This window comes from Rhamphochromis sp. 'chilingali' (genome assembly GCF_963969265.1).
Source record: "Rhamphochromis sp. 'chilingali' genome assembly, chromosome: 17".
In the NCBI taxonomy this organism is placed as follows: Eukaryota; Metazoa; Chordata; class Actinopteri; order Cichliformes; family Cichlidae; genus Rhamphochromis; species Rhamphochromis sp. 'chilingali'.
This window is the reverse complement of record NC_137944.1, coordinates 33,669,052-33,678,251: the sequence shown is the minus strand read 5'-3', so window position 1 is coordinate 33,678,251 and position 9,200 is coordinate 33,669,052. Positions and strand designations below refer to the sequence as shown.

The 9,200-nt window shown below is 39.2% G+C and overlaps 3 gene segments (V, D, J or C); 1 reads left to right on the top strand and 2 right to left on the bottom strand.

Moving 5' to 3' along the window:
• Positions 1-449: 449 nt before the first annotated feature.
• Positions 450-883, bottom strand: LOC308384491 (Ig kappa-b4 chain C region-like). The segment is given in 2 exons: positions 880-883; positions 450-775 (listed from the first exon to the last, which is right to left on the bottom strand).
• Positions 884-5,645: 4,762 nt separating this feature from the next.
• Positions 5,646-6,136, top strand: LOC308384490 (Ig kappa chain V region K-25-like). The segment is given in 2 exons: positions 5,646-5,697; positions 5,805-6,136.
• A 2,134-nt stretch (positions 6,137-8,270) lies between these two features.
• LOC308384489 (Ig kappa-b4 chain C region-like) lies at positions 8,271-8,704 on the bottom strand. The segment is given in 2 exons: positions 8,701-8,704; positions 8,271-8,596 (listed from the first exon to the last, which is right to left on the bottom strand).
• Between the last annotated feature and the right edge of the window lie 496 nt (positions 8,705-9,200).

Below are 9,200 nucleotides of genomic sequence, written 5' to 3'. Positions count from 1 at the left end.
TGCTCAGTGTTTTATACAACAAACTGCAACATGCTGAAACATTTCATTACACAGCATGCAATGAATTTGCATATATGTAATGTCTTTAATATCCTGCTTAGTAATGGCAGTGTCTCTCAATTCCCCTTCGCACTTACTCTTTAACATAAACTTTGCTTTACTTCATGTATTGAAAGTGGCTTAATTCTACTGACTCATATTGACTACAGATAGCACACTGGCTTCCAATTAGAACCCTGGAAATCATTATTTAGAGTTTAATATTGACATCACCACAAAAGTAAGACAAACACTCAATTCTTATTTAATATAGATATTTTTTTATTCTTTAAAACTTTAAACAAACTTTAAACTTTAAACAAAGCAATGAAAAATGAGAGAAGAAATTGGAAAAAAAAAAAAAAAGCAGTGTGAAAGTAAGACCAGCATGAAAGTCACAGTTAGTCAGGTCAGGACTGGGGACACTGGTCTCTCATCAGTGGCTCTGAGACCAGAGTGTGGGAGCCCCTCGTGGCCTCACAGGTCACAGAGCCCACCTTCATCCAGTGGTCTGCAGGGAGCCTCAGGGTGCTGCTCCAGCTGTAGAGGCCGTCGTTCTCCTGCACCACGGGGCTCCTGCTCTCCTCCCAGCTGATGCTGCCACTGCCATCCACCTTCCAGGACAGACTCCAGTCTGAGGGGAAGCCCTTGTTGGCCACACACATGAGCGTGGCCTCCCCCTGTTTCAGTTCCTCACTGGAGGGACCCAGCACCTTCAGGGCGGGGCGGGTATCACCTAGGAAACACCAATCAGCTTAGAGGACAGGAACCACAATTTGATTTTCTCCGTTAAGAAGTTTCTGTCAGGTGTTTTTTCTGCTCCACCAGTCATTCACTCACACATTGTTTCACTTCCCTTTAAGAAACCTCTCATGCATATCAGCACAGAGAGAATCATCACACAGTTTGAGCTGAAATATGTTCAAACTACACTGGAAATAAAAAAACAAAACAGAGATGTGTCAACACTTTTAAAAGATGTTAAGCTTCAACATCATCAGTTCTTCGTAATAAACAGCTTGTTCTGGATAAGAAACTCAATACCACTACTTACCTAATGTGGTTTTTTTATTGCTTACATTATTTTAAATGATATGATACAATAAGAACACCAGAGATCTTTATCTTCACTCTGTGCAGTTTAACTTTTTTCATTGGAAATTGTCCTGAGTGTCTGAATATTCATTTCCAAAGCTGACTTTGTTTCTTAGGACAAAATTTATGAATAAAATAATTAATCAGTTTCACAAAAAGTTTCCTAACCTTTCATATTAAATGAAATTAAAGAAAAGAAAAGAAAATTACATTAAAAAAAAAAGCTCCAAGTCTGACTTACTTCCAACATCCAGTCTGGTTCCTCCACCGAACGTGTACCACAGTGATACAAACTCATTGAGCCACCGTACAAAAACCTCTGACTGTAGAGAGACACGGCTCTCTGACTCTAACAGACTGAATTAAAACTAAAAGCTCTCAAGACTTAACCAGATGTATGTATATGTAAAATATCCTCAAGTCCACTCTGATGTTTTATATTGTGTTTAATATTCATTTTAACATTTATTCTGAAGCTAACTTTGTTTCTTCATGAAGATTTATCTAAAAACTATTTTCCTGAGGTTTTTTTAGGCACATTGAACAGAAAAGTTAAGATAATCAAAAGAAAGAAATTTGCTAAAGTAAATGAGGTTTAAGTTTGACTTACTTCCAACTTGCAGTCTGGTTCCTCCACCAAAAGTCCACCACAGTGATACAAACTCATTGAGGCGCCGTACAAAAACCTCTGACTGTAGAGAGACACGGCTCTCTGTGTGACTGAACTAAACCTACAAGCCCTCAAAATACAACTTTACCATCAGAACTAGAAATAATAATGAATAATATGAAACATCCCAGATTTTCAGCGGAAATTGTCCTGAGTGTCTGAATATTCATTTCCAAAGCTGACTTTGTTTCTTAGGACAAAATTTATGAATAAAATAATTAATCAGTTACATAAAAAGTTTCCTAACCTTTCATATTAAATGAAATTAAAGAAAAGAAAAGAAAATTACACTAAAAAAAAAAAAGCTCTACGGCTGACTTACTTCCAACTTGCAGTCTGGTTCCTCCACCGAACGTGTACCACAGTGATACAAACTCATTGAGGCGCCGTACAAAAACCTCTGACTGTAGAGAGACACGGCTCTCTGACTCTGAGACAAACAAACTCAACAATATGAATTCTTTAAATCATAATTTCATAACATATTAATATTATAATTTTTACATAAAAACAACGAAACACAATAAAACTATATTCCAATAATCCAATTTGGTCATTTACATTTAACAACTGTTAAGATACATCACTTTAATTTTTCCACCTTCTTTCTCATAACTCTAAACATTAAAATTAATTTTCAAGCTACAATCACAAAACTTAAAACTCATCAGGTAAAACCTGACAAATGCATCAAAACAGTTTTATGTTCTCTCACAAACACTTAGTGTCTTCAGATCGCGCACAGAACCAGTTAAAATGATAATACTGCTGAGCATTACACACTACGTCACAAAACAGAGCATGAAGCTCAAGTCTTTCCAGTCTCACAGTTTGTCCTGTTATTCTACAAAACATATAAAATGTCAACCTAAAACAGATGAATGATTCTGAGCAGGGCCGTGCAGAGATGCTGGAAGGGACGGGTGCTCAAAGTTCAAAAGGGGCACATGGAACCAGGCTGAATAACAACAACACTGTTGCTGTTGAGGGGTTGCTGCTGCTCCTGCTGCAGATAGTGATGGAGGTCTGTGTTGCTTTGAGACTGTAGACAGTAAAAAGTCCACAGCAGAGATGGTAGCTGATTAAAGAAGTGTTATGAGATGATAATAAAATGCAAAGATTGGTGACAGCGCTCAGAAGCATTAAACAACAAAACTGTGGGAAATGAACTCGGCTCTGCCTGTGAGTCACTCTTCCATCTCCTCATCTCATCTGTCACTCTCCACTTGCTGTACATCTCAGAACAGGGCACACTCTGGTGTTTCATTAATCTATTATTTAATTATCCATACTTAAAAGCTCATGCACCTAATCCAAAATAAAGTAATGATAGAAAAATGTTATAGAACCAAAGCATTGTGTTTATTATTGTTTTTATACTTGAGCACCTCTGCTATACAACAACTGGTACAGGCGTTATTGTTCCCTGTTGTGACGGAGTTACACCGTCCCGAGACACATTTTTGGCTTCTAAGCCAGAGATCTTGCAACTGGCTTTTGGGCTGTGTGGGGTCTCTCTCTTCTGGAAGATGATTGAATAAAGAATTATAAATGTTTGGACCACTCCTGAGTTGGGTTTTCTCTGTTCTATCATGGGGATGAAAAAATCAGGTTTAATAGACAGTAATATATGATGAGTAATAATTTAAAAAATCCATACACATAAAACACACACACACACATACGGTGACATTTTATACCTTCTCCAGAATACTGTATATACTACGGCCACAAGTTTTCATCATGATGCTGATCCAGAATCCTTCCCTTATTATTTAATTCTAGTGCTATAAGTGTCATGGTCCTGGGTCATGTGACCCAGTGTTTTGTGTTAATTAATATGCTTTAGGTTATTCTGGTTATGTCTTTTGCTGTGATTTCTAGTTCCTAGGTTTGGTTCCCATGCTCCCTCTGTTCCAGTTCAGTCAGGTCTCTGTGTAAAGCCCGTGGCTGTGTCCCAATTCAGGGTCTGCACGCTTGAACTACGCGCACTACGGTGCGTACTATGAGTACGAGAAGTGCGGAAGTGAGAGGCTTGTGAAATGGGACGGTCTAGCCTGCGTCGCGCTGTTCAGGTTGCCTAGCAACCATGATACTAACCGCGAGAAACGTTACATACAGCTTTGTGTGACAGAAATGAAGGAGGAAAAATGTCTTGTTGGTCATTCATTTCTTCACTCAAAGACAAGTATGACAGTGTGACAGTGTATATACAGATGTATTATATACAAGAGACAAATATTGTTCGTTTAATATGTTGGCATTATTACATTTGGCTCAATGCTTACATACATGTGTAAAAAGAAAATGTACGAGCTGTGATAACTGTGTCTGATAGAATGAAGAGTAGACTGATATATGAAATATTCCTTTATTGGGTGAGAAAATCAGACCATGTCATAACTGCTGTAAGTCATACAGAATAGATATCAGAGCCTTAAACAGGCTGACTTCTGCTAAATGGGTCAAACTGGGCAGAAAGTCTACAAACACATAACATCCTTATAGAATATGATGTAACACTATAGATCAACTTAGCTCAGAATATAAAAAAAGCATATAAACAATTACAGCAATATGATGCAACAAACACAGCAGCTACTGATCCAAAATACTCAAAGCTTCATAGAACTGAAACCAACATTTATTTTAGCTCCATTCTGCTGCTGATACAGACTTTAGGTTTCTGAACATTAAACTTGTTGCTGCCTTTCATAGTGTGTAACTTGAAGGCCCTGAGTACTTTCTCCCACACTGAAAACACTGGGATGATGAAATTATTTGAACATTACCTAATAAGACTGATTCAGGACAGACAGTTATGTTAAACTTTTCTAGCAGTCCTTCACAAACAGGGAACAGTCTGTCTATTCTCTCCATCTGTCAGCAGACAGGGTCAAAAAAATCAGATTTGATGCGCTTTCGCCTGCAGTGTGAACGTAGCCTTAGTTCTGTCCTTGCCATCCTCACTTTTGTTGTGTGTTTTCACCTGTTGGAATAAAAGCTCACTCGCATCACAGCCTGTGCCTGAATCTTGGGTCCTTCATTCATAACACCATGCAGCTTGCCTCAGAAACCGTGACAATAAGAATTATATTGGACTAAAAAATTAAAGTAATAAATATAAAATGGCCTGCATTTGTATAGCGCTTTTCTAGTCCCTAAGGATCCCAAAGCACTTCACACTACATTCAGTCATTCACACACTGGTGATGGCAGCTACATTGTAGCCACAGCCGCCCTGGGGCGCACTGACAGACGCGAGGCTGCCGGACACTGGCGCCACCGGGCCCTCTGACCACCACCAGTAGTCAAACATGGGGTTAGTATCTTGCCCAAGGATATTTGGCAGCCAGGAAGCAGCCTGGGATCGAACCACCAACCTTCTGATTAGTGGCTGACCTGCTCTGCCACCTGAGCTACAGCCACCCCATATAATGTATTTGTGATGATTCAATTTTTTTGACTATCCACTCTGTGCATAAGAAATGTTTAAACTGTAGAGATACAATCATTTTGCTGCTGTAAGATCAGCATTTTGTCATGTTTGAAATATTAATCTAATGTAATTTGTTTCTGTCACTTCTCCCCCTGCAACGTTGTGTCTTGGTCTCATTTTCTCTGTATCTCTTTGTACAACTTTATAGTGACAAAAAAAGGCTTTCTATTCTAACTTGCATGTTTCTGTCAGTCAGATGATTTCCATAGAGAGGCACTTTGCATCAGCAGCACCATGCTCCAGTGCTCTGGGAGAGTTTATAGTCCTGAGAGTTGAACACTGGATGACTGACAGCTGTCCTTCATCACAACAGAAGCCACAGAAATCCTCCTCATCAAAAACATGACTTTGATCTGCGTCCTCATCTGGACTCTCCTCTGCTGCTGCTTCACAGGTAAAGTCCAGAGAATCAAACTCCTCTCCTCTATCAACATCTGTCCCTCTGAAATGAAGCCCACAAAACCATGAAGCTGCTTTATGTTTTTGTCTCTGTGTCCTCAGAGTCCAGAGGACAGATCACAGTGACTCAGCCTGGAGCAGTGAGCTCTGCTGTGGGAGGATCTGTGAGCATCAAGTGTAGGACCAGTCAGAATGTTTACTACAGCAGCCCACATCACTATTTACACTGGTACCAACAGAAAGATGGAGGAGTTCCTAAACTGCTCATTTACCTTGCTAGCACTCGGCAATCAGGGATTCCAGCTCGTTTTACAGGCAGTGGATCAAACTCTGACTTCACTCTGACCATCAGTGGAGTCCAGGCTGAAGATGCAGCAGTTTATTACTGTCAGAGTTGGCACTGGCTGAACAGTCTGTGGGTGTTCACACAGTGAAAAACAGTCGTACAAAAACCTCCCTCAGTCAGACTGAACAGAAACTGAAGTGACTGCTGCAGCTGGAAGATACTGCAGAGACTGATACAGTTCACTGAGGACACACACACACACACACACACACACACAGTGATAGAGTGAAAATGTTATTGTTGTTATTGGAAGTCTATCTGTATCTCAGTCAATCAAATTTTGACCTTTGACCTCTGATTCATAGCGGCTCAAATACATGTGAACCAATTCCTGAATATTGCTCATTATGAAAACATTTCTTAAAGAAAGAGAAAAAAACACAATAAATCACCAAAATCAGTGAGTCACAATTGTCTCCATAACTTATAAAAATACTTCCAATAGAAACTTTAAGTCCAATTTTCTCAGGTTTGTAGATTTTTTTCTTTTTTGCTGTTCAATACTAGTCTGATAACTTTGTCTTGCAATTCCAATAAAATTGATCCATGTTTGTGGCTGTAATGTGACAAAATGTGGGACAGTTCAAGGGGGCCGAATACTTTTGCAAGCCACTGTATGTGTGTCCTCATTAGGATAGGGATTTATATTGGCGTGAGGGACTGTAGCCTATAAGTTCTTATTGTTAAATGATAGTTATGAGATGGTGTGTTTCAGGTGATTTTACAGAAAAACACCAAAATAATGTACTGCATTACTTTAAAAAAGTACTCTGCATAATAGAATACTTTAAGATACCTCAACACTGATCATTTGACTCATTCTTATATTGTGCTTTTCTACTCCACCTGAGAACTCAAATTGCTTTATATAACAAGCTACAACATGCTGAAACATTCATTAAACAGCATGCAATGACTTTGCATGAATAACGGCGGTGTCGCTCAATATTCTCAGTAATAAAATCATAATCTCTAAGTTCTTATCAATTCCCCTTCGCACTTACTCTTGTGGAGCAGGGAAATTATTTTACTGCTATTGTCAAATAATCATCATCATTACTATTGCATTAATAATAGAATCTGCAGCATTGATATTGTATTCAGAGGTTTAAACAGTGTGTGTCTTTCAAGAAAGACTAAGTTGCAGTTGACAGGAAGTTGCAGAGAGTTTGCAGGACTGAAACCGAAAGTTATTCTGAGGAGCAGGTTAGACGAGGCTATTTGAATTACTAGGTTATTCAAATTGTCTGTTATACTTTTATATTCTTTTACTAAGCTCTTAGTAGAGGTTCTTGATTAAAACATTTATTCAACATAGTACATGTAGTTTCAGTTAGGTTATTACACATAAGGATGAGCCTCTGGTCTGGTAAAAGGTCAGAAGTGCAACGGGTGAATTGAGAGAACAACACACACACACACACACACACACACACACACACACACACACACACACACACACACACACACACACACACACACACACACACTCAGTTAGAGAGAATCATTTATAGGTGGAAGTTTAATCATGTTTTGCTTGGGGTTGCAAAAAGAGCAGTTTGTCGCAGAACTGCTGCTGAGGTGTCAAGATGACAAGAGAGCATCCGGCAGTGACAGGAAGTACCGGCCATGAAGATAGAAGACAACGTTCCTTTAAACTGTGTAAAAAGTCATTGTGGTTTTGATTTGACGTGTGTATATATTCTGTCTGTGACGTATGAAGGGGCGTCAGTAATTCAAACCCTGATGGTATAAAAATCTGTGTATGCTTTGATTAAGTCGAAGATTAATTCTTGTCTGCGTACAGATTATTCTTCCCACGCGTGTATTCATTAAAATCATTTGTTTGACCAAGATCTTCTGGACCTGGTTGTTTGTACTCTCCTTCCTCAATTTTTGAACCTTAACACTCTTTAACATAAACTTCGCTTAACTTCATGTATTCAAAGTGACTTAATTCTACTGACTCATATTGACTTTCTACAGATAGCACACTGGTTTCCAATAAGAATCCTGCAAATCATTATTTAGAGTTTAATATTGACATCACCACAAAGTAAGACAAACACTCAATTCTTATTCAATGTAGATTTTTTTTATTCTTTAAAACTTTAAACAAACTTTAAACTTTAAACAAAGCAATGAAAAATGAGAGAAGAAATTGGAAAAAAAGCTACAGAATGCAGTGTGAAAGTAAGACCAGCATAAAAGTCACATATAGTTCAGGACTGGGGACACTGGTCTCTCATCAGTGGCTCTGAGACCAGAGTGTGGGAGCCCTGGGTGGCCTCACAGGTCACAGAGCCCACCTTCATCCAGTGGTCTGCAGGGAGCCTCAGGGTGCTGCTCCAGCTGTAGAGGCCGTCGTTCTCCTGCACCACGGGGCTCCTGCTCTCCTCCCAGCTGATGCTGCCACTGCCATCCACCTTCCAGGACAGACTCCAGTCTGAGGGGAAGCCCTTGTTGGCCACACACATGAGCGTGGCCTTCCCCTGTTTCAGCTCCTCACTGGAGGGACCCAGCACCTTCAGGGCGGGGCGGGCATCACCTAGGAAACACCAATCAGCTTAGAGGACAGGAACCACAATTTGATTTTCTCCGTTAAGAAGTTTCTGTCAGGTGTTTTTTCTGCTCCACCAGTCATTCACTCACACATTGTTTCACTTCCCTTTAAGAAACCTCTCATGCATATCAGCACAGAGAGAATCATCACACAGTTTGAGCTGAAATATGTTCAAACTACACTGGAAATAAAAGAAGCAGATGTGGAAACATTTACAAAACTATTTTAGCTTCAAATTCATCAGTTATCTATAACACATCACTTGTTGGAGATAAGAAACTTAATAGCACTACTTGAATGATGTGGATTAATTTCTTTTACTGCTTACATGATTTTAATGACATTTGAAATGATATCTGCTACAACAGAAACACCAGACGTGCTGCACACTGTCAAATGCCCATCTTTAACTTCTGGCAATAAAAGAAGCAGATATGGCAACAATTATACAAGATGTTCAGCTTCAAAAACCTCCGTTCTGTATAATACACAAGTTTTCTACTTACCTCATGTGAGTTTCAGTCATTTATTGTAGTGCTTTTATGATTTCTAAGCAAATTCTACATTTTTACTGACTAAGTAAAAGACC